Below are 26444 nucleotides of genomic sequence, written 5' to 3' on the forward strand. Positions count from 1 at the left end.
AAAAAAAAAAAAAAAAAAAAAAAAAAGAACTCCCAATAGTTTGTAAATCTAGGACATCGGTGGTATAAGTCACACAAAACTGAATACCAAATGGTTAGGATCACAAAACTCAAACTTTTGTGACTTCTTCCTGAGTCCTGTATAATCATCCCTCCCCTCACCTCACAACCCTTATCCTTCATCCCCCAGCTCTAGACTGGCAATTTTTTGATAGGATAATAGGATGGACAAAAGACAATATCCAAGATTCATATAGCAAGAAAGGTGTGGAGTGGGAGGGGAGGAGGTCAGCCATAGGGCTATATTCAGTCTATTTCATAATTAGCTACAGTCACCATCAAACAAAGTCCGGGTCCCCCTGATGTAACAATCTGTAGTGTTTCTCAGTACTTACCCCTTGTAGACTACATTTACATGAGTGATTACATAATACCCATTTCCTCCCCTGGATATTAAGTTCCATGAGGAAACTGACCAGGTCTGCTTGATTATCACTATACCCCCAGCATGTAGCAAAGAGAAGGTGTTCAACAAATGTGCAATGAGTCTATAAACACATAAAACCCTTTAGCAATGGCCTCGACAATTTCTTCCTAATTCATCCAAGACCTTTATTATTATCAACCACAAAAAATCACCCCTTACTACCACTAATTACTATTTACTCTCATGGATAGAACTTAATGCACACTTTCTATCACCATCTAAATATAACAGGTGGCATCTTATTGTATTCAAAATGACACACCTCATTCTAAGGAAAACAGTTCTGCCAACAGCCCTGCTGAGGTGTTTGGAAATCATGTTTCATACCATGGGCAACTACCTTCTCTGACCTGACTGGACTCTGTAAGAATATTTAACCAAAGGACAGTCAAGTCTACAACCTCGAAGGATTCAACTGGTTTAATCATTAGACTGACATTTTTTATTATTAGACAGAAGCATTATCTTGCTACCCTACATGGACTTCTATGCCAAATTTTAACTCAGACCTAGTTTGTGCAAGGTAATTATAAATATATACACCAAACAAATTTAAAACAAAATGACTAACAGATTCTTAACTACCCTGGCACTAGTGCATCTCACTCCAACATCTTTTAAGAACTTAATATGTATTAACTAAAAAAAAATTGTTGAGAAGTTTCCCTCTCCAAGTGGGAGGCACATGTCACATTTTCAGTTAATTCTGAAACAGAGATAGCAGGGTTACACTAACACACAAGCATTCTCAATGTCCTATTTGAAGTGCAGCAAACCAAGCAAACATGGGTGGCATTCCCTTGATGAGTTGAAATAAATGTCACCAAGTATAACATTCTGGATTTACTCACTTCCAGTGAAAAATAAAAAGGACATAATCTCACAACTCAATCTGTTTATCAGTGAGGGAAATCAACTTAAAAGAAATGCAAAATCAGAGCACAAAAGAGTATCAGGTAAACAGTTGGGAGAAGAAAAAGAAATTTCCATAGAGGAGCAGAGAGCCAGAAACAGAAATCCTTAGTACTGATGTTAGATACCTTTAATATTTTAAAATTCATTTTATATCAGTGAAAGTCACTTAGTACTGATGTTAGATACCTTTAACATTTTAAAATTCATTTTATATCAGTGAAAGTCACCCTGCAGTAACATATTTTTTAAATGGTGTTAGGAAGTATGACATGAAGCCAGTATTAGAATCTGTCCTTTAAGATCCAAATCAATAAAACCATAAAGATGTGTCAATTAAAATATTTAGTGTCACTTCTCTCATCTCCAAAGTTCCACATGAATATAGAAATTTATTAGAAGTAGCATTAGTTAAAAGTGCGTTTTCTTCTATTTATTTACTGTAACAGGTCTTTTTCTAGTTGCCATATATTTTTCAAGCATCTTCTGATTTGCCAATAGTCTAAGACATTTATTGGTGGTTTAAGAAGTCATCTCTAGATAGAGTCTAGGGATTATTACTGATAAATTTTAAAAAGCCCAGAAACCCAGTTTAGACCAGGACTGAGTAAATCTGGGGCTAATAGATGTGGTAATGAGAGCTGTATCACTATTTTTAAATATCACAAGGGGCATATCATTAGCTACTCACTATTATAAGAGAAAGAGTCAGTCTGATAATAATAGACTGGGATTTTAATATCCTGAAGATATTTAGGAATGAGCCTATTGAGTAATGTAAAGGCATTACACAGACAAGGGTATATAATTTCTAGAAGGTCTACTGTTCTCCACAGTTTTGCACAGGCTTGCCCATATCATCTGACACACAAGTTTCCACTAAAAGAAGATAAGAAGCAATAGCTCAAAGTTCCCGGATTGCAGCAAGCATTATGACTTTTATCTATCTAGTGGCCTTGCTTGTCACAATTATCTCTTTATCAAATGGTTTTTCAAGGAGACATTCCAATAATACAAATATTTGGTCTAATGAGGCAGACCCTACAGCACAGAGTATTCTTTGCAAACTACCCAAAGCCACACTCTGCATCCTCACTATCTCTTAAGAAAGTAATTTCACAGTTTGCAAACAGTGTGTTCAAACAGAGTAAGGTTGCTTAGGAGTTAATTAATTCCCCCTTGCATCTCTACTGGCATATATGTGTTCCATATCTGGGACCGTAAGTCTCTCTACTGGATTAATTAGCATTCAAAGTTAACAAACAGTCTGAATCACTGTTGAGAAAGATAATAACTTAAACTCCTAAAACTAGCTATATAATATCCTGTATTTCATATAATGGTCGTTCAACTGATTTTAGTAGAACTGAATGAAGTAAAGAAATACTTTGCTTCCACTTATTATCCCTCTTGCTCAATGCTCTAATGTCCTTTTTCCTGCCTTGTTTCTAAACTTTACATGCAAGAACTAAATTTAAAATATCAGATAAACTCCTTCAGATTGTTCAGAGTAAATGCCTGCCAGGCGCAATGTGTTACCTCTCCTGGGAGTACCTGTAGGAGACAAAGGAGCGACAGGTGATGGTGAAATTTCAGCCATCTGCAAAGTACAGTTGATCCTTGAAGAACAAGAGGAAGAGGGGGGTTAATCCATGTATAATTTATAGTAAGTTCCTTCCAATGTGCAAATCCAACCCACCACAGACACTAGAGTACTGTAGTATTTACTACTGAAAACTATCCCAGTATATGCAGACCCATGCAGTTCAAACCTGAGTTGTTCAAGGGTTAATTGTAGATGAGAATAGTTGTGAATTAAAAGGACCCTTCTCAAGTCCTGAAAACACAGGCTGAAGGCTGCTACCTACTCTACTACTGCATAAGGCTAGATCTGCTTGAAAGTATTAAAATGTCCTATCACATTTGAACATAATACGAAAGGTTTGAAAACTGTGCATATCTTTTGATTCAACCTTAACACTTCTAACAATTACCTCTGGAACTTGCAAGATCTTTCTTAAAGTCTTTGCCCCAAATTGAAAACAATCAAAATATCAAAAAAAAAAGGATTTCTTATGATCAAATGATTAATGATCAAAAATCATAATGAAGACTGTTTACTGACATGGGAAAATGTCTCTACTATTGTGTGACTGCATGAAATGAATATATTAAAATATATGATGGAATGACTAGATAAACATGAGAGAGTGCACATGCACACATGTGGTAGATATAAATAATATATCTACCATATATTATATACCATATAGATATACCATATATTTATATCTACATGGTAGATATAAATAATCATTTATGGTAGAATTATGAGTGATTTTGTTTTTCTCTTTATACTTCATTTTCTTCTTCAAGTTATCTTCACTGAATGTTTCAACTTAAAAGAAACTATAAATTTTTCTTAACTTTAGGGAAGGAGGCCAAATCATTTGAAATAACAAACTACTTCCCGATTACTGAAGGCTTACTCCCCTTCAGGAGATTGCAAGTGGTTTTCAAATTATTTTAACTGCTATTGCTATAAGGAAACTTATTTAAAAAATGATCATCAAGGGTTAAACTAATGCAGCTAGGGTTAGTCACAAACACTATAATTTGATTTTGCAAATACTGCTTGCCTAATGCATGAAATAAAAGTAATACTCAATTAATTTAAAAATGTACTCGAGGGACTTCCCTGGTGGCACAGTGGTTAAGAATCCGCCTGCCAATGCGGGGGACACGGGTTCGAGCCCTGGTCCGGGAGGATCCCACATGCCATGGAGCAACTAAGCCCGTGCGCCACAACTACTGAGCCTGCGCTCTAGAGCCCGCGAGCCACAACTACTGAGCCCGTGTGCCACAACTACTGAAGCCTGCGTGCCCTAGAGCCTGTGCTCCGCAACAAGAGAAGCCACCGCAATGAGAAGCCCGCACACCGCAACGAAGAGTAGCCCCTGCTCCCCGCAACTAAAGAAAGTTGCGTGCAGCAACAAAGACCCAATGCAGCCAAAAATAAATAAATTTTTAAAAACAATGTACTCGAATTATTAAAATTATAAACAGATCAAGATCTTTATTTACTATATATAAGAAATCAAGAGCTGTACTTTGACAGAGCGTGTTAAGAACTAAAATATTATTTTGGTACTTATGGTTTTGAATAGGAACATGGGTAAGTATAGCACAAACTCAAAGTTTTAAAGTTCAAGTAAAATGTCAAAATTAATTGGAGCCGTAAATAATTAGGTATGCGTCTTGAAATAAGGGGAAATATTTAATTAAGGTGAATAAAATTGAAAGAACTTCTAGTTTCACACTTAATTTCCAAAGTGTCTGTATTAAGAAAGAAGAAAAATGTTATTGCATTATCATCCATATGTGTTACACATTTGAAAAAAGAAAGAGACTCATTGGCTATCCAACTACTAGAGACACCGTCCTGCAACATTAAAAGACTGTCTCCTTTCATAACCACTCAGATCGTTCCTATATTTAGATACATGCAATAGATGAATGGATACTCAATAAATATTAACTGGATACTTGATAAAGTTAAATTTTATGGCATGTGAATTATATCTCAGTAAAGCTGTTATTTTTAATTAATTAATTAATATTAACTCAATGGCAACTCAGGCTTAGTAGAGAAATATTTTTAAATGGAGCCTCCAAGTTCTAGTACTTTTTACAACTTAAACACCATGTTTCATTTTCAATAAGAAATTATTATTCCTGGAATTGTTTTCCAATGTAACTGTTTCATCATATTTCATTTTTAAAATCATCTATACTGAAAAACTTCACTTACAAGTGTAGAAAGAAAACAACCTACCACTAAAAGTATACAAGTAATTAAAAATTAACCTCCAGAAAACACAAAAATACTAATAAAAATATGAAACATGTAAATGAAAAATTAGAGACTAGCTTATCATTCCATCTATTTTTAAAGGGACACTAAGAATACACCTATCAATATATAATTTTCCATATTTTAAAACGAGGACGAACTTGATATGAAGAAATCCTAATCCTAGGAAAGCGCCACATGGCATTTTTCAACTTTATTGCCAATTTGTTGACTCTCTGTCCCAGAGCAGATCACCTCCAACATTAGTACTCTGACCTTACAGAAAAGTGACAGATAAAGTTTATGGTGAGAAAAAATGAGTTTCTATGGGTTTCCAAAAGGGAATTCTTATGACACCAAAAGCCATATAATAATATTGATTTGAGGGCTTCCCTGGCGGTGCAGTGGTTAAGAATCCGCCTGCCAATGCAGGGGACACAGGTTTGAGCCCTGGTCCGGGAAAATTCCACATACTGCGTAGTAACTAAGCCTGTGAGCCACAACTACTGAGCCTGTGCTCTAGAGCCCGTGCTCCGCAACAAGAGAAGGCACCGCAATGAGAAGCCCGCGCAACGCAACGAAGAGTAGCCCCTGCTCTCCGCAACTAGAGAAAGCCCCTACACAGCAACGAAGACCCAATGCAGCCAAAAATAAATATATAAAATAAATAAATTTTTAAAAAATAATAATAATATTGATTTGATAACCAACTTTTTTACTGCCAAATTACAAACTTCAGATTTCTGGAAAAATATCCAAGTGAATTTGCAGTAAAATACAATAAAAGAGAAGGCTGAGCTCATGATAAGCAGTCTAGATTGCTTTGTAAACTTTAAATATACACATAAAGTAATTTTTTTAATCAGGTCTTTTTTAAAGTTCTCAGTATCTCAAGACTGACCTTTTTTTACTTTGGGACTAACTGATGCTCTTCCAGACATTTATCCAAAGTCAGTCATAAGCTCACACCTTTCTGAGAAAATAGAAACAAGGATTATTTTCTTGTAAAACCATCCTCAAAAATCAATTAGAATATTCAAAATATTCCATTCTAACAAATGAAAATAAGTTGCTTGCTGAAATGACAGTCTTCCATTTCACTGCCTTAAAAATTAAGCTGGCATGGATGATAAAAGTGTTTTCTAACTGGATATGCTTGGCATTCAAATATTTTTAAAACAAATACTAATCCATAATTAGATTTCACAGGCACAATCTATAAAGAATAGAATTTGTTTTTATTTTTCTGAGAGCAATATTAATGATTTGATATCATAAAAGTTGTAACAATACCATTGCTTGCATAAAACAATAAACAAACCCGCAAATGAATGTTTATTTTCCTTTTCAGTCTCGTTTTTACCATTCATTCATTTAGCAAATATCTATCGTGCCTACTACGTGCCATCATTGTTCCGGGTACTTGGGGATAAACTGGGCAACAAAACAAACGTTCCTGTTATCAAAAGAAATTTCTAATTGGAGTAAAACGACAATCATCAAGTAAATGTACATCAGATGGTGGCACGTACTATAAAGAAAAATAACACAGGGTAATAGAGAATAAGGGCTGCTGAGGACTGGGGCTGGGGAAGGGCAGGATTTTATATGGAGTTGACTGAGGACGCTTCACCGATGATGAGATGACATCTAAACAGAAACCAGAAGAAGAGAGGGAGGAGGCTCCGCAGACCTGGATCTAAAGCCTTCCAGGCAGCAGGCACAGCAAGATACCGAGATGGAATATGCTTGGCCTGTGCAGAGAGCAGGAAGGTCTGTGTGACGGCAAAGCATAAACGAATTTGCTTTATTCAACAAGCATTTATTGAATGATTACATTCTGAAAATTAGGCTAAGTGTTTTGTGATATTAAAATGACCCAAATATAGTTTCTGGCCTCAAGCCTGGATATAATTACAATACAGAGTGAAAAATGTTATTAACCAGTTGAACTGGTTCTCAAAGAGGGACCAATAGCAAATTCTACTTCAAGAAGATGAACAAAGAGCCTAGGAAGTACAGCAGCCAAAATCCCAATTACAAAGAAGAACTGAAGAAATGTGCATATACTCTTGGTTCATTCAACCACCATTCAACTCTTTTCTCCTTTTGCTTTCTTCTATTGTAGAATTCAGGCTAAAATACTTAGTCTCCCAGTTGTGGGGAAGACTGTTCCACAGTCTTCCAAAATGACATAGTGGAAAGAAGGCTCAAAATTGTAAAGCGCCCACTATTGGGAGCCAGGACACTGCTGCACAACTCTGAACAAATCAACAACCTGCAGGGCTTTTACCTGACCCACCCCAGGCCTCTGGTATCAGGCCCTCCCCTCCCAAGCCCTTCTGCCCTCAGCCTCCCTTGTCATCCTCAACCTCAACAACATTTCATCTGTCTTCCATTCTTCCTCTGAAATTTACAGGTACCTTAGTGTCCATCCTCTCAAAAAACCTATCATTATTTCTACCTAAGAAAGAAATTACTTAACAAGAAACAAGACCTCTTACAATTTGGTCCCAAGTTCCTTTTTAGCCTCAATTCCTATCACTGCCACAAGCCTACCATTACTCCAAACACAACAGACTCCTTGCCATTCATCAAACATTCCATATACATTCCCACCATCAAGCACTGCTAGTGCTACTTCTTTTTTCTGGAATCCTTTCACCTTTACTACCTGTCAAATTCCTACACATATACAGTTCAAGACTCCACTGAAATCCCATTTCATCCATGAAGGTTTAAGTCAACTGCTTACCCATATTCAGCCCATCAGAAGTAATTACTCCTTCCTCTGTAGTAACACCAACTTGGCTTACACCCCAGTAAGAGCAGCTACCACAATCCTACTTATACTATCGTGGTAAAGTATATGTGTGTCTTCCCAACCAGATTTTGTTTCTGTGGCAACAGAGTTTGTGTACAATTCATATTTATATCTATGCATAATCCAAGCAAAGTACTTTGTATGCCAGGCATTCAATTAATGTGTTTCAAATTCTCATCAATAGACTGCAAGAAGCCCTCACAAAAGGCGAGGGGGCAAAAGAGGTATTCATGAATTGAAGATTATAGCAGCATTATAAAGTGAACTGTCCAGCAATCAGCTATTCAATAAGCTCTAAATCATTGCAGGTATCACTGAATGAGGACAAAGACAACAAAAAGTAAACCATGAGTGCTTATTGGGCAGCGTAAAATTAAAGAGGAATGGGGAAATGCAGAGCCTAAAGTTACCTATATTAGGAAGCATTACCAAGGGATACTCAAACAATTCATTTAACAAATATTTACTAAGTGCCTACTTTAGGCCAGACACTCTATTAATTGCTGAGAATACAAAGGTGAAAATAGTGAGAAAGGGCTGAACTTTTACAAGCAATATTTTTAAGTGCAAAGTGTTGGCCTATAAATTATTACTTCCTGAAGTATGACCAAAATAGCATCTTAAGGACCAAGAGACTGACTATGGATACCCAATTCCAAATCTAGAAAACTACCTTGCCTAAATTGTGATTATGTAGGCACTCTCTCCCAGGACTGCTTCTGAATGTTAAAAGGGCCTCCTCTATTTTCAGTGACTATAAACTGCTCAGATAGAAAATTTGAGTTCCAGATACTTGAATACATTTCCTGCTCTGAGATAAGTTCTATCCATGCACAGGTTGTTTTAGTAATTAAGGTGCCAACAACCCTGCCATCGTGAATGAAAAGGGAGGAATTTATTAAAATAGTGCTATATAGGGGATGTTGTATGGGAGATAGTGGATAGTTGTTTGCTTTGTCCTCTGAGGTCAAAATAAAAGAAACAGAATGAAAATACAACAAAAGGGATTTAGGTTAGACATAGGAGGAGTTGTGAAGCACTGATTCACACTACCAAGTTATACTCTGAGCCATTTGTTCTGCAGATTTTGAAAAACAAGATAGCCTGCTTTCTTCTTAGTTTAGGGCAAAGCAAGCAGATGTAAAGATGACGTCTTAGGGTTTCTTTCAGACATGTTTTTCTATTGTATGTAACCATTTGCATGCGCAGTGGAAAAATATGAAGCTATCACTCTAAGAATTAAAAGAAAGAATATAGCCAAAATGCCATCTAGGATAAATTCTGATTTAGTGTGCTCTTAGCCATAAGGCTTCCAAGGATCTAATAACTCCTCCTTATAAATCAACATCAATAATATAAATTATCAAATGATTTATTTGCCTCATTAATAAACTCAAATTGCTTATTTCTTCAAAAACTGAAATCTTAATATATGAGAACTACAAAATATCCTTGTTTAAACAATAATCTATTCATGGAGTTAAAAAGAAATTATATTTTTTTATTTACCCATGGAATAACTTGCTCCAACAAAAGTATTGGTACTGAGTCATTTTGAGGATTTTTCTATAACCCTTGTAACTGAATATCTTCTACTCAAAACGACTTTGACATCTTTACATTGATGTCCCCTTAGCAATAATGAACAATTTTATAAAATTTAGTCCACAACCCTCACAAATTAAAAATATGACTGTGCCCCTTACATGTATAAACGCTTTATACCAATTATATTAACAAATATATTTCTTAGTACTTATTCATTCATTTAACAAGTGTTTTATTGAGGGTCTATCTAGGCACTGTGCTGAGTGTGTAGTAGGGACACCAAGATGACTTAATTAGAGTTTCTGTCCTCAGTCACAGAAACAGAACCTCACAATACCAAAACACATGTACTGGATGTCAAAAGGGAACAAACATCAAGTTGCTTTTTTTTTTTTTTTTAAACAAATTTATTTATTTATTTCTGGCTGAGTTGGGTTTCTGTTGCTGCGCGCGGGCCCTCTCTAGTTGCGGTGAGCGGGGGCTGCTTTTCTCTGTGGTGCACGGGCTTCTCATTGCGGTGGCTTCTCCCGCTGAGGAGCACGGGCTCTAGGTGTGTGGGCTTCAATAACTGTAGCTCGCTGGCTCTAGAGCGCAGGCTCAGTACTTGTGGCGCACGGGCTTAGTTGCTCCGCAGCATGTGGGATCTTCCCTGACCAGGGATCGAACCCGTGTCCCCTGCCTTGGCAGGAGGATTCTTAACCACTGCGCCACCAGGGAAGCCCAGCAAGTTGCTTTTGATAAATGGAATACTTATAAATGTTATGGAATATTTCCTGCCATATCAATAAACAAAGGATGCCACAGTCATCAACGATTGCAACTCTCCAATGTGAGCCGGTGAGCACTCAAGAGACTCAGGGCTGAAAAGAATACCTGCCACCTAGCAGCCATGAGACTGCGGCCACTCCCTGTAGTGAGCGCTAAGGAAACTCAGGATGTGAAAATACAGGATACTGGCCCCAGACAGCTGAGGTGCATATCAAAGGAATGATTTCAATGAGCCCAGATTCTCGAATCTTCCCGTACATAGAAAAGCGCTAAAGTCCTTGAGCTATCTGGCTTTCTTTAATTAACAGTAATCTTTTGACATTCCCAACTACCTGCCCTTTTGTTGCAAAACTCCTATATATCCTGGCTCTCCTCCCCTCACCTCCTTGGAGTAGTTTCTCAGAGTTATCTGAAATGCTGTCTCCCGGGCTGCAGTCCTCATTTTGCCCCAAATAAAACTTAATTCGCAGCTCTCACGTTGTGCATTTTTTTAAGTCAACACTTTCTACAACAAGTACCCGGGAAGTTCAAAGGTCCAAGCAACTAACTATACAAAAAGAACTAAGGAAGTATGGCAAATAACTTTAGGATGGATCACTTGACACTCATTCCAATTCTCCTTCTCCCTGCCTTCCTCCAAAATAAAGGCTAGAAAGCTAAATACTTTTTATCTCATTCTAGAGGTAGATGGGTGACACACTTTTGGCCACTGAGATGTAGGCAGAAATCCCCAGGAGCGGGCCTCTCTTTCTAAAGAAAAAGAGAAAGTTCTCCATGAAAACTAGGCTTCTGGGCTCCCTTTACTTTCCTTCCTGCTTCAAAGTAAACACAATTTCTATAGGTACAAAAGTCATCTGTGGAATAAGAAGCAAGCATTATGTGCTAAAGATGATGGAGAAGGATGATGATACCTGGACCCCTGATGGCATCAGTTACCTGTGAACTAACTGCCTCCTGACTTCTAATGCCAGGAGACAAATAAAACCCTTACTCATTTAAGTCACAGTCAGTAAGATTTTCTACCACTTGGAGCCAGAGGCATTTTTACCATTAAAAGAAAGCTACAAGGGCTTCCCTGGTGGCGCAGTGGTTGAGAGTCCGCCTGCCGATGCAGGGGATGCGGGTTCGTGCCCCAGTCCGGGAGGATCCCACATGCCGCGGAGCGGCTGGGCCCATGAGCCATGGCCGCTGAGCCTGCGCGTCCGGAGCCTGTGCTCCGCAACGGGAGAGGCCACAGCAGTGAGGAGAGCCCCGCGGACCGAAAAAAAAAAAAAAAAAAAGAAAGCTACAACAAAAAGGAGATGTTTGAGTTGGGCTATGGCTCTTTCTTCCTTAATTCAGCTGTTATCCAGTCCTTTCTAGCTAGAGGAATTAAAAACAATTTTGAATTTTCATGTCCACAGTTTTACTATAATATTCTGTAATCCAGATTATTTAAATAAACATGTTCTAACTCTTCCATGGAAATACATTTGTTGCATAGTCATTACAAGATTTTTGATTTATTTCTTTTCCTAACTGAAACCTTCAATCCCCCAAACCTATAAAATAACATTTCTTATAGCATGATATAAATCATTCATATATGTAATATATGTAATATACAAATAAACAGCTGAAGAAAGGGGTAAGAAATGAGAATGAAGAGAGAGAAGGAAAGAGGAACCTAGCTTATTTGTAAGTATAAACTATGTTTTTCAATTTTGTGAGCATCTTAAAAAGTATCTTCATAATAAATTAAAGACCTCAAGATAATAGTATTTTTAAAATAGGAAAGACTCCCCGCAACTTGAAATCAGTGTCTCTGTTTCTGAAAAAATTTCAAACTTAAAAAATATATATCCAACAAATATTCTTCATCTAATTTATCACTAGCATTATTATATCACTGCCATATCCCACCTATCTCTATTAGCCTCCCTAAGGTAGTAATCTGTCTCTCTACATAAGTTTCAGTTGGACATATTTTAAATGTGTACTGTTCTTGAGATAGTTTCAATTGTACACTGCTAAAAAGATTCATTAATTTCAACCACCATCAACTCCATATGCCACACATACTTTTTTTCTGCCTTTTTTGTTCAAATATATTTCACTGTGGCCATTCAGAGGAAAATTACACATTCCAATAACATTTGAGTTCCTCTCCGTTACCCTTTCAGTGGCTCAGGGTAATGATAGAGTAAAGAATCATGTTCTTCACAAGCTCTTTTTTTTTTTTTTTTTTCCATTTGGTAGAATTTCAGCTTCAAATCTCTAGTGCCAAAAAGCAATGGGTAATGTCTAATGCTCTTCTCTAACAGTAGTACTTTGGAGGGAAGGAGAGAGAAAGTCAGGAGAAATCACTCACATTCCCAGCTTTTAAAGAGTCTTAGCATATGGAATAAGCAATCTCTTACCCTATTTTCCTAAAATAGAATTACAGAATCATGACAGGTAAAGGGGCCAGAGGAAAAGGAAAAAGAACTAGAAAATTTTACAAATATCTCTGAGTATGGGTAATGGTTAAAATGATGAAACTATTGATAGTTCTAGCCCTAAATTCCCAGTGAAATCAGTCAAAAAAACAAACAAACAAACAAAAAAAACACCTATATGTTCATAAAACCTGGGGCTAATATACTCCTTGGCACTGTTTATAGGTAGAGACTTCCTCTGTAAAACAGATTAAAAACTACATCTCATCTTCATGAGACTGCAAGAATGGGAGAAATAAGGACACTAAGCATAGTCAGATAACATAAATGCCTTCATTTTAAAACCAACATTCAAAGACAATCGACTACAGTCCATATGAACTCAAAAGAAAATTCATAGAATAAGTCTCCTTGGTTTACGTCATCTCAACTTCAATTTCATCTGCAGTTATCTCCTTTAAAGCAAATATTTCTAGGGCCCTTACATGATAGGAAGCCCTTTTTCTCAGGCCCATTTTTATTTGGTTATCTTTTTAGGTGCACTAAAGATTGAGTTTACAATAAGCTGAACAGACAGCGTACAAAAGGCTTTTAGAACTATACCATATGGTCCAGGGAAGGGAACAATCTGGACGATCCCCATTTCAATCTGCAAGCTTGTCCACCTCTATAACACATTATACTACTGTAATAAAATATTAAGATGGAAACGTAAAAGCAAAACTAGTCTATCTTTAGCATTACCAGGCAACCACACTTCCAAAAATTAACTGATAAACTTAATAAACATTTACTTTAATTTATATTCTGAAATTTTGGTATGCAACACCAGGCATACAAACCTAGGCCACTATTCACTAGAAACAATATTTCGGCAGGGATATGTGTGGGTATTCAACTTATGCTTCAGAAATTTGCAAGAAAAAAAAAACACTTTTACGGGGGCATATTGGCAGGGGCTGATGTAACAGATGACACATTCTTGGAAATCAAATAAAAGCAATAGGGAAATACCCATTGTTGCCTGCTGAAGGCCTAATCACATGGACACAGCTGGAACCAATGTAGATCATTCATTAATAAAATTGTATTGTAGTAGCCACTTTTTGATGCATTTCAATTACTGCTGTAGCCAAATCTCTGAATTTCTTTGTTCCATGTTAGTAAGATTGTTTGAATGAGAAATATGAGAAGATTTAGAACAGGGGAAAAAAAAAAACCTGCTCTCATGCTAAAAATGAGACTAGCTCAAAAAGCTAAATGTCACTTTACCTTGCAATCTACTTACTCTATCAGCAGCTTAAAATATGCAGCGTAAACCTGAAAGGGGGAATTCATATGGTACTATGGATAAAAAGTGAGCAGTGTGAGATGCCACAGAAAACATATGAAATACTTGTGAAAGTATTCTACAGAATGATAATATAAGATGTCGGGCAGGAGGAATTAAAATGTACCAAAAACTAAGGGGAGAATCAAACAACTGAATTAAAACATACTCTTTCATGTAATACTCTCTAATGACTTTTAACACTGAAGTATGTACTATACGCCTCAGGGAAGGTCACTCATATTTTTGACCACATAAACTTAGAAATCACTATTTGTCATTATATGTTACCAATATTTGATATCAAACAGCACCTACCCAGGAGTTAGGTTTAAAATCTGTACTGATATTCAAATGAAATAAAATACTGGCTATAATTATAAACGTGGTATGTAATATAATAAAGTCCTGGTTAAAATAATAAATTTGGTATTTATCCAATTTTGCTAGCATCCGTTAATAAATTTATTTTTCCACGTTTCTACAAATATAATGATTAAGTTTCTATATCATAATTTCTGCAAACTGCATAATATCAAACTATAAAGATACAGCAGCCTTGATATGTGTCCTGAATTAAACAAAACTGTAGTATTTATTACTTACAAAAATGAAAAACTCAATAGCATTTATCAAAAACACTGCTCAAACATTATAGGTCTTAAATATATTTCTACTATGCCTCTGTGTACAGTTAGAATAAACAAATAAATAGGACAATTCATGTTTCAATTCCTAAGTCATCGAAAGATATATTCCTACCACAAAAAAGATAAAGGGCTTAATTGCAAATAAAAATTATACCAATGGAGAAAATGTATTTGAAGTCAATAAACAGTATTCAATATACAATTAACATTCAACATATGTGAACATACAGAAGGAGTTTTTGTCTGTATCATCTTTAACCTCCAACTCTAATATTAAGAAACCTTTGTAAAGCAATTATACTCCAATAAAGATGTTAAAAAAACAAAAAAAAAACAAAAAACCTTGACACAAAGGACTCAAGACAGTCATGTACTTAACTGGACCAAGAGGAAAAAACAATTTCACTGGCATTCCTTCTCAAAAACGTCATCATTCTTAAGCTTAAAATGTTGACCTAAAGATTATTAATTAATATAACTTAACAAGCACCTCACTCAGATTCATTTTAGCTGCTCTACAGAAAAAGCCACTTAAATACAAGTTTAAAAAAAAAAAAAACAGCATTGGAGGGACTCAAGAATCACAGCATTTAATACACATGCATTATACATACAAATCAATTTGAGTATTTGTTTTGTTAAAGTAATGAGCCAATATGTTGCTGAACCTGTCTTGAGAATGAGAGAAAATAACAGGTGAGTTTATTTAATGCATACTTCTGATATACCTGTTTTACAAATCCTTTTAATTATTTTAAAGCATTTTTTAAATTAAAAATCTCTGGAAAAAAAAAGAACAACTGTTAGATTGCACAAGTTTGTCTTAATGTATCCTTAATAGATATATTTTCCAGTATATATGGCATACAAAAATGTTTCACATTAATCATTCTAACACAAACCACTGTTTACTTTCTTTTTAGTCACATTTGTTACACATTTACAAAAATAGTTCTTCCTCCCAAAGTAATTTTCTCGTTGCTGGAAATCATTGACAATTTTAAAAATAAAAATCAGTCAAAATAATATCAATCTCCTCCTAAGAAAACAAATTCTGCCTATTTAACTATTCGTATCTTGATTGTAAAACACTAATTTTTAAAGTAGATCACATGAAAGTACATCATTTGCTTATTAATACAACAGAAAACACATTTACATTTTGAGGAACATTCTACGAAATTTCATAGAATGTTTGCTCATAGTGAAAATCTAGTCTCCTCTTCAAATCATCACTTAAAAATCATAATGCTACATTTCCACGTCCCTTGTAATAATAGGTCACTAATTACAATTTAGAAGACATTGGGAAACTTAAAAAACGCTTTTGTGTTTTACCTTGCATTTTGATTTCAAAGGAAAAAATTTTTAATGCACATCCTTGTATTTAATGGAAGCTCACTTGCTTATCTAGCTACACTTATCAGACATTCCAAAAATGAGTACTCAATCTATAAAAGATATGAACTGACTCTGAGTCTGACAAAAATAGAAAACAATAGCAAGCTTTTTGGTCTCAACAAAAGATAGCGTGGCAAAAAAATCCATATAATATAAGCAAATATTACTCAAGAGTTTCAATTCAAATAATAAGCTGTGAAGCAAGACAAGATTCCTACCAATCAAAAATACTATGTCAACATGACGAAAGTTAGCAATATTCAGAAGGGTTTTCTGAAAAGTATGGCAAAAATGCAACTGTGAAGGAAATCTCTAGGAGAGCTGGAAAAGGCAAATTTAGCACAAGCTTCTATAAGGAACAATGCCATTTAGTAAATGTGGAAGTTGTGAGGAGAATGATGTCTCTGTTTAAGAACAAGTTTTTCATGATGGTGTTTTAAGTGAAGAAAGAGGAAGACAAGGGAAAAGAAATGGTATAAGTAGGAAAAACTAAGGCTGCTTGCTTTCCTTCAGTGAGGCTGGGAGGGTCGACCCTCTCTCTGCGTTATGAAAACCACTGCCAGAACCAAGCTACACAAAACATTTTGGCTGCCAGCCTAGAACAGTGCCAGGCTGTTTTTTATTTTTGCGCTAGGCTCCCTCAATTGAGACAGTGTGGGATTGTCACTTTGATGCACATAGAGAACAAAGAATAATATAGTACAGAGGGGGGGAATTTATTTTGCCCCTTTAAAGTCAGGTTAGCATTTTGTTTTCTTTGACAGGTCTTGAAAAGACCCAAGAAACAAAAGTTATGCTGAAGAATGGATCAATTGCCTAAAGAAATTAGCGTGAGTACAATATTGTCGACAGTTTAAAAGCCATTTGAGATTAACATTTTTAAAAAATCAGACTTAAAAGGGGTCCAAGTCATATATTTACCTGTTTAAGAGGCCAGAGACCAAGAAGTACATGATACACCATCACATAATCTTGTTTAAAATCTGAGAGTATGAAGGAAGGCCATAAAATCTCGCAAAAAAAGAACTAATATAAGTATTATAATTTTTAGGTCACTATTCAGAGGCAACTTTCTCAGCTGCTATTGTGAACTTGAGTTCTCCAAAATTAAATAATCTGATTAAAAGATTATAACATTAGAATCTGAATATTTTATGCCTTTTCAGGGAAAGAGGTGATAAACGATCGAAAATGTTTGAAGGATTAAACCACAAATCATCTATGAAGTTGCCACAGACACAAACAGGAAAACCGTCTCTTCTATCCTATTCAATTCTGTACTAGAAGCAAAGCTAACACAAATGAGAAAACCAAGTGTGTGCTGCTGCAAGCTTCAACTAAATCTACTACCTGAATCTGGAGACCGAAAACACCAATAAGCCATTAGCTCCTAGAGGTATGACCTTTTTCTCTCTAATGCACAAGATAAGTAGAGGTAGAGGTCCATTTTCTACAAACCAAATGAAAAGAAAGAATGAACTGTGACAAGCCCAGATCCCATGCTGGCATATTTTACACTAAGCTCAGCATCATCTAGAAGCAGTATGCTTCTCCCTGCCAATCAGAGGGGAAAAAGAAGTTGTGAAAGCTACTACAACGTGGATGAATAGCACCAAAGGTCTACGAGTCCCTTCCTCCTGCACATCTCCACTGAATCAGCTGTTAAAAGAAGACCAACGGCTGTTACAGAAATAGCAAGAACTAAAGCACTTGCCTCAGATGTTACACATAGAGGCATGGAGCATTTACCGCCTAAGCCTATCTAATTTCTGACAAAATGATCCCCTGCCCAGTTTTGTTCGTGGCCACAGATTCTGACAGCAAGTCACGATCAGTGATGGGAAAGGCAAAAGGGGAGGGAGAACATGGGGAAGAAATCCAGAGAGAACAGTGGCCAAACTCCAAACAATATACATGCTTCTCTTACTTAAATTAGTGCCCATGCACAATACTTTGGGACAACAAAACCTGTGATAAAGGTTTCAGGTACAATGATTTGCTCTGGGCGGCAAGGGTAAGTCTGCCACATAATCAAAAAAAAAACATTACTTTGCTCCTCACGTTCTCCTTTTGCATTTCCTTTCTTTCCTCTAGGATATACTGCTGATGCTATTACCGCATGGGACACTGATAGTTGTAGGCAAGGCATTCATGTATTGCCAAAGTGGTCCAGAGAGTGATGTCTGGCTGGCTTTAATTCAGCAAGGAATATGAGGCAAAAGCAGGAAGCAAAAAGAATGAAAGGTATAGAAGAAGCCAGGGTATAGCCTATGTTTTCTGTTTATTAATGATGCAGATGAAATGGGGGGAAATCTAGAAAAAGCCGCCAAGCCAAGTGAATTACAAAGAAAGATTAAAGGAGCTAAATGTGTATAACTTGGCTGACAACCAAAGAACAATATGAGAGCTGTCCACAACTCTCCAAAGTATATACAAAAAAGAAGAGCAGGAAATTTTTATCTACTATTGAAGTGTGAATATATGAAATAATAATGAGATAAAATAAAAATAAAGAAATCTGACCTCAAGTAGCCAAGGAAGTAATCTGGTAAAACTTAAGAAAGGATATGCTTCCTCCTCTTTAGAAATATTTATCATCTACTGACCCACACTGCAGTAAAGAGTAGATAATAGGAAACGACCACATACTGCCAGAGGACTTAATTCACGGAGAAATAAAAATGAAGTCCCATTTGCTTACCTGATGATCCAGATTTACTGATATCTCTCTTTACATATGTCTGATCTGGCAAATGAAGAGATATCTGTGAAATCACAAAGGACATAGTTAGGTTGGTATCTTCAAATTAAGCCCAATCTGAATTCTGAATCCTGACCTGGACAAGAGTTTACTTAAATGATCTAGTAGTCTGATTCTTGGATATTCTAAGATGGGAGAAGAACCTCTAAGAACAGAAATACTCTGAGTCTTAACTAAGAGCTTTTTTTCAGTCTTTGCAAGGATTTCCCAAATTAATTATGACTCAAAAAAATAATAATAATTCAGATTAGAAGTCCTTCACCGTGGTACATGGACAGCCTTCAGGAGTCTATGCACTCCTGAATGATATATGCAAACTGTGCGGGTTTATGTAAATGTATATGTCTCCGGGGAGAAGGTCAATCGTTTACGAGATCTGCACAAAGGTCTATAATCCAAAAAACTGTGAGGAACCTCTGCTGAGTATAGTCTAAAATCTCAAAGGCAGGTTGGAATGCATATAGATAATCAATCCAGGTTTGGAAAACAATGGAGGTGCACAGACACTTGTAGATCTGGGGTAAACACCTTAAGAACACTACTTTCTGGGAGAACATAACATCAAGTTTAAACTGTTACTTAACTTACACAGCCCTATGTTCTCTGCCCGCCATACACAGTGAAGAGAATGATGGGTGGATATTCTGACTTTCCTGTTCTGTATATATTAAAGTCAGAATCTTAGGTATATCGATATTGACAGGGTCAGAACTAACAGAGCAACTCATCCAAAAAGAATCCTATATGACAAGCAAAAAGGAGGAGCTATCAAAGCAGTAAGAAATGTGGCTCCCAAACAGTTTACATAGCACAAAATCACAGGATTAGTCAAACACATCTCCTAAAATAATGATTCAAAACAGTAATCAGAGTCAGAATAACCTACACCAGAAAAAAAAACAGGTTGGAGAACCTTCCAGACACTAACTGTGAACAAGATGGGAAAGCATTCACAGCTAGAGAGAGGATCTGGAGCTGAGGTGTCACCAAAACAACAACAATAAACAAACACTGAGAAGACATAAATCAAGGAACGAGAAAAAAAAAAAACTCGAGATGGCTTACTTCACATAATGACTATAGAGTATATTCTCTCAAAGAAAATAGTGTATTTAGACATTCACCTCCTGAGCATCTCCCTGGCATTGCTCTGGTGCTGGGGATTCATCAGTGAACAAGATAAACAAAGCTTTCCCTGCTGAAGCTTAATCTTGGGGAGGAGAGGAAGGATGATGGGAGACCACTATGTCAACAACATCATTTCAATGTGTGATACATGAAATAAAACAAATAAATAAGATGATGTGACTGAGACATGCAAGAACGGCCTATATCTATCTAGTACATCACAGAGATGCTCACTCCAATCCTCAACGTTAGTCAGGGTCTTAGAGAATTGAGATGGGGGAGGGACTGTAGGGACAGCTAGTCAGACCTCTTCATTTCAGAGATGAGGACAGGAGAGCTAACCTGGAAGACAAAGAATCACAACCTCAGTATTTCCGAACATCAAAATACACACACACCTGGACTGAGTTAGGATTTTATGACACATGCTCTGTCTTTAGAAGACTGAGAACAGGTACTGAACAGCATTCCTGAAAACCTGGCTGAGGATACTGAATACTTCATACCCTTAATATTTAATAAAGAACCACGTTCTATCCAAATTCTTGGCAAGTTCCATTCAATTAAAAGAATTTTGTTTTTTGCTTCTACAGACAAATCTTATCAATTTCTGCTGTCAAAAAAGGTCACCCAAGGTCATGTTCTTAGGCCTCAAACCTAGGCAATCTGGCTCCAGGATCCCAAACTCTCATCACTGCTTTTTGCAGACTCTACAGAAGTAAAATTTAAAAGAACAAAACAGCCTTAGATGGCTCCCAATATTCTTAAACTTATACACTCAACTAAGCCCAGAAAAAGTCAAATTAAATAAAACCAAGTGTGATGAAAATTTAGAAGCAAAACTAGGTGAGTGGAGGAGAGCATAAGAATGAAATAATGAAAGAAGACACAAAAGAGTCATTTGCTCTGAGCCTAAAGCATCCAAATGAGAATTTCTCAGGAATAGGAAAACATTACCATGTGGACCTGAAAACTGTATGGGCCTCAGAAATGGCGTATGCCCACTGAGGCCACAGAGGAAAAGTCAGGCTTTGATTCATAACCAGGGAAATTTCCAAAGACTTCCATGTAATTCTGCTTCACAAAGCTCTGTGTGTGTGTGTGTGTATGTGTGTGTGTGTGTGTATGTATGTGGTATGTTGGGGAGATGGATTGGTTCTTAAAAGAATTTCAATGTTTAAAAAAAACTTACAGAAATAATTCCTATCTGAATTAGGCCATACAGCCTATATTTTTAAATGCAGTTTCACACTTTTTAAAAAATCTTCCAAAATATAAAGCTCACAAGGTAAATATATAAATAAAAACATGGGAAAAAATAAATCAGCGTATTGATTATATATCTATACATATGTCTAGAAGGAGGCACAAAAAAACAATAACACTGGTTCATGTGTATAAAGGATGTGAGTGTTAGGGACTGAGGTATAGGAGGAAAGATTTTATATCCCTCGAAATTATACTTTTTCAATTTGAACCAAGTAAACAGTGATAATTCACAAGTTTTAAAAACAGGGAACTCTACTCAATACTCCGTAATGATCTATATGGGAAAAGAATCTAAAATAGAGTGGATATATGTATATGTATAACTGAATTCACTGTGCTGTACAGCAGAAAGTAACACAACATTGTAAATTAACTATAATCCAATAAAAAATTTTTAAAACAGAAATAACAAAAGAAAATTTTAAGAATAGTCTTGAAGTTCAAAATTAAAAATAAAATAATATTGAAGAGGAAAAGGGTATGGAAATCTATCTATCTATCTATCTATCTATCTATCTATCTATATATATATATGCATAGAGGGGTCCTTGCTGGTAGAGGGGTTGGGACTTTAGCCTCAGTGAAACACTCTAGCTTTCCACCTTCACACATCATCATCAACCCTGCCCTCCACACCTCACAGTCCACCACCAGAGATACACAACAAACATGCATACACAGAGGCCATTTCAATTGGTAGATAATGCTGTTCGAATATCCTATCTCTGAGAGCCTAATCGCTTAAAAACATCTAAAAAGACAGACGCACTTTTAAAAAAAGTAAAAAGAATTCTACAACCTATCAACCTAGAAATATTTTTCATACCCTTTTTAAATTAAAAAAAAAAAGTTGTTTAAGAAAAAAAAAAATTTGTCAGAGATTCCAAAAGATCAGTGATGCAAAGTTTCCCCAAAGCTAGAAATCTACGACATTATTTGCTTAACCTATAGTCTCCAACCTAAGAAAGCAACCCTGAGTCCTTTTCTTTTGAATGTGAGCATATTCTATGACATCTGCCATCTCACTGACCAAAAGTGATGCTGCAGACTTCACTGGGCAGCAGAGTGACCCATTCCTTCCTCCTTGGCCAAGAGAAAGTCTTCCACCCAAAGCTGTAAAGCTGTCAGGGATGTAGTAAGCCCTTTTCTTTATTTTTTATTTATTTATTTTTTTAAATTTATTTATTTTATTTATTTATTTTTGGCTGTGTTGGGTCTTCGTTTCTGTGCCAGGGCTTGCTCCAGTTGCAGCAAGTGGGGGCCACTCTTCATCGCGGTGCGCGGGCCTCTCACTGTCACGGCCTCTCCCGTTGCGGAGCACAGGCTCCAGACGCACAGGCTCAGTAGTTGCGGCTCATGGGCTTAGTTGCTCTGTGGTATGTGGGATCTTCCCAGAGCAGGGCTCGAACCCGTGTCCCCTGCATTGGCAGGCAGATTCTCAACCACTGCGCCACCTGGGAAGCCCAAGCCCTTTTCTTTAAACTTCTAACAGGTCAGAACTTTTCACAACATCTACTCCCAAAAAAGGCTTATTCACATTAATTTGCTTTGTGTTGCCATCATTTATTGTCTTCATTTTTAATTTAGTGGTATTTTTAGCCAAATGAAATGAAATAACGGTCAGTTTTTCTCAATCTGTCTCAGCTCCACTCTTCATCTTCTGGGACCCAATTCATGTGATCCTTTAACAACTATTTATTTCACACCACACTAGATATCTCCCTAAAGCTTACCAATCTAGCCTCCAGGCATATTTCTTAAATAAAAGCTATAGATCTTTGTAAACGTAAAATTTGCATACTAAAGGAACAAATCAACTATCAAAAGACCTAGTACTATATAGCTGTTGCTCACCTCTAAGCAGAGTTTAAAATTCATTTCAATTTATTATTTTTTTTAAAGAAACAGCTATTGACTTTTTCCCTTTGCAAAATACTGTTTAATGGCCTAGTTAAATTAGAGGTGATAGTGTGAAGCAAGTGTTTTAAATTGGTAAATTCTAAACCTTTTAATAAAAGCACATCAGTCAGAAGTTTTAATAAGACTCAGCAGGACAGAGAAGAATTAACAGTCTGTAGGTATCAAAAAGGGGTGATAGACAATGATAACCTTAATCATTTGCATAGGGATTTATAATTTCATTGCTTAAAGGTTAATGAAATTATGTGGTATTTTGCCTACTCTTTTTTTTTTCTTTTTGCTATTTTTTTAACATCTTTATTGGAGTATAATTGCTTTACAATGATGTGTTAGTTTCTGCTGTATAACAAAGTGAATCAGCTATACATAAACGTATATCCCTATATCTCCTCCCTCTTGCGTCTCCCTCCCACCCTTGCCTACTCTTACCCAGTAATGGATGCCTTGGTTTGTATACATTTATTGACTGAGTCATGCAACAGAAGAAATGACTGAAATATTACCAATTAATCTGCTGCATTTTTTAATATACTCCTGGGTGCCCAGCTATCATAATCTGTTCTAACCAATAACTGGGTACCCTAAAATAAAAACATAAGGTTTCCAACAGCATCTCTTCTGAGATGAGAAGAACAAACTCATAATTAGAACTCTCAAAGTACAGTAGGTTGCTAAAGTGATTTTTTAATTAGACACATTCCTTTATTTACTTTGTACTTCAAGTCAACTATTGCTAATAGTTGCTTCTGCCAAATCCTAACATGAAATACAGATTGATGAGTATATTCAAGACACTGGAGGGTGAAACTGGATGGAGAAATTCAAACAATAGACACAAATAATGACAAGAGTTAAAATAATAAAAGAATTCTAGGCTGGAGCAATTGTTTTCAATCATCACGGGACAAAAACAACACACTACAGTGGCCTTGCCTCACTGAGCACCCAGGAGGTGTTCAAGGCCAGTGCTTTGCTTGGTACCCAGTTCTAATGGAAAACTGCGAAGAGTCTAGCTTTAGGCAGACTGGCGTTACCTGCTCTGGCTGCACAACAGAATCACCTGGAGGGCTTTTTTTTTTAAAAAAAGCTGATACTTAAACCACAGGATCAAAGGTTTTGGTTTCATCAATAATTTTTAGAAGCTCCCAGGTGATTTCTTACATGTGCAGCTATGGTTGAGAAATACTGCTAGAGGGCACTGGGTCTCAAAGTGTGGTCCCTGGACCAGCAATGGGGGCAAGAGCAGCTGCACGTGGAAACTTATTGGAAATGCAAATACCCAGGCCCCATCCCAGACCTACTGAACTAGAAACTCCAGGGTGGGGTCAGGCAATCTGTATTCTGATGAGCCCTTCAGGAAATTCTGATGTACACTAATGTTTGAGAAACACTGCTTTAGAGTAAGAAGAATCTGGGCTTCAATCATCTCTCCAGAATTTACTGACTGAATGAGCACTGGTCAGCTCTCTAAACCTCACTTTCCTCACCTGCAAAATAATAGAGTTAGTTATGATTTGTAAACATGTATTTTGTGCAGAGAATGTGCTAATAAGCACTTTATATACATTAATTAACACAACAAGCTTACCACGTAGATATTAATATCATTTACACCCGTTGAACATTACAAAGCGAGGAAGCAGAACTGAAATTTGAACTCAAGTCTTTCAAATTCCAAAATCATTGCTCTTTCCCTATTCCACAAAATATGCCGGTCTACCCTTGCTTCCTGTCTCCCTTCCTCCCTCCCTCCCTCCCTCCCTTCCTTCTTTCCTTCCTTCCTTCCTCCCTCCCCCTCCCTCCGTCTTCTCTCCTTCTTTCCTTCACTCCTATCTGTCTCTGTCTATTTGTCTGTCTTTCTCACTTTCTCTGGAAATTTATTTTCCTACTACAAAGCTAGAGATTAACTAGCATGTACCGAGTGACTACTGCCAGAGGCCAGAAAGAAAAGGATTAAAATTTTAAAAAAATAGTAATGACATTACTACATGTAGACACACATTTTGCAAAATATAGAAACACATATGATTTAATTCTAAAGTGGTAAGTTAAAAACAGAAGAAACTCAGGAGTTCATGAGACTGGAGCTCAGAGACCATGGCATGATGCCAAGAAGTGCAGCTTATTCTGAAACAGGGTGAAAAGTCTGTCCAGAACAGCAGGAGAAACAAATGGTTAGAGAGAAGTAGAAAACAAAACTAAGTAAGCTCAATGGGTCCAGACTGAGACTTAGAGTAAGAAATATTTCACTTTAGTAAATATATAAAATCTCTTTTCACAGAGTATTTTTGATGCACTAATAGTGAAAAGGTAAAGTCAAATCATAGATACTTATTCTAGAAAAAATCAACCTAGGATTATACTGGAAAAAAATATACAGAAAAAAAGTCATTTCTATTACAGAAAGTGTTCCATATGATCCACCCTTTATTATAGTGTTTCCATGGGCTATTCATATGCATTGCACAGTATTTTCAATCATTCACTAATCCAACCAACACTGACTGATTGCATCGAGTTAGGCATCAAGGATAAAACAATAAATAAGTTACTGACCCAGGGCACATGGAGCATTTATGTAAGAAACAGACTGCAAATGTTTTATGCAAGATGTACATGAAGTTATTAGGAATTCCAAAGGCCACTAAAGACAGACTAATTCTTAGGAATGACTTCTGCAAAATTCCTGAAAGTCAATGAGGTATAAACTAGCCAAAACATTCTGCATATAACATGCAAAAGTACTTTGTTTATGCTAGCTAGCATCACGGTCATCAGCTTACAAGTGGAGCATCCCAAGTGCCATCCACACTGAGGCTGACTATGGCTAAAAAAGGCAGGCACATGTAAAATCTAGAGGTAAGCTTTTTAACACATCATTCATTTCACTTTTCCTGAGGAACTAATGAAGAAACTACACTCAGAAACCCACTGGAAGAGTCCACCTATGTATTAATGAAGGAAAATGTGAGGCACGATGGGCTGACCGAATTCACCAGCATCTCTGCCAATGATAGTCCAGGGCTGTATAACACCTTCTTTAGTTCCACTCTGACAACTCAACGACGCACATTTGTCTCTAAGAACCAGTTTAGGAAGCGTGTATATCCACCATACTATGCTTAAATGATGAGGTGCTAGAGTTATTTTGTCTCAGAATAAATCTGAACCAAATTT

The 26444-nt window shown here is 36.5% G+C and overlaps 1 protein-coding gene across 22 annotated transcripts in view; it reads right to left on the bottom strand.

Moving 5' to 3' along the window:
* Positions 1–26444, bottom strand: part of GTDC1 (glycosyltransferase like domain containing 1) — a 416031-nt gene that overhangs the window by 312508 nt on the left and 77079 nt on the right. For 15 of the 22 annotated variants that reach the window (XR_008618456.1, XR_008618439.1, XR_008618445.1 and 12 more), the window contains 3 exons: positions 18891–18954; positions 6153–6224; positions 2938–3017 (listed from right to left, as the gene is read on the bottom strand). The gene's annotated coding sequence lies outside the window, so the exon portion shown is untranslated. The remainder of the gene's footprint in view (positions 1–2937; positions 3018–6152; positions 6225–18890; positions 18955–26444) is intronic. The other 7 variants (XM_055087672.1, XM_055087671.1, XM_024122203.3 and 4 more) reach the window with 4 other exon arrangements.

This window comes from Physeter macrocephalus, chromosome 2, assembly GCF_002837175.3.
Source record: "Physeter macrocephalus isolate SW-GA chromosome 2, ASM283717v5, whole genome shotgun sequence".
NCBI classification, from domain to species: domain Eukaryota; kingdom Metazoa; phylum Chordata; class Mammalia; order Artiodactyla; family Physeteridae; genus Physeter; species Physeter macrocephalus.